Raw genomic sequence first — 316 nt, 5'->3', positions numbered from 1 at the left:
GGAAGGCTCGAGGGGACCCCGGGGGGGGAAAAAAGGGGGCAGAATTTTGCCTCCATCCCTCCCCCCCCACAGCTTTTTTATCTTCTGCCTTGCTCCTCTTTGGTGGGTCCCCGTGCAGGACTGGGAAGGCGGCCCAGTGCCTCCAGGAGGAGGAGGAGGGGTGGGGAGAGGCCATGCCGGAGCTTTGCCAGATGTGGGAAAGGAGAGAAGAAGGGGAAAGGGGGGGGGACAGACATTTTCCTTGCCGCTTCCCGCCCCCTTTTTGGGGGGGGGGGGGGGGAACAACCCCCCCTCTTCCCTTTTTTTTTTTTCCCCC

Source organism: Calidris pugnax, unplaced genomic scaffold, assembly GCF_001431845.1.
Source record: "Calidris pugnax isolate Ruff unplaced genomic scaffold, ASM143184v1 scaffold107, whole genome shotgun sequence".
Classification (NCBI taxonomy): domain Eukaryota; kingdom Metazoa; phylum Chordata; class Aves; order Charadriiformes; family Scolopacidae; genus Calidris; species Calidris pugnax.
Note: the sequence above shows the minus strand (reverse complement) of the source record.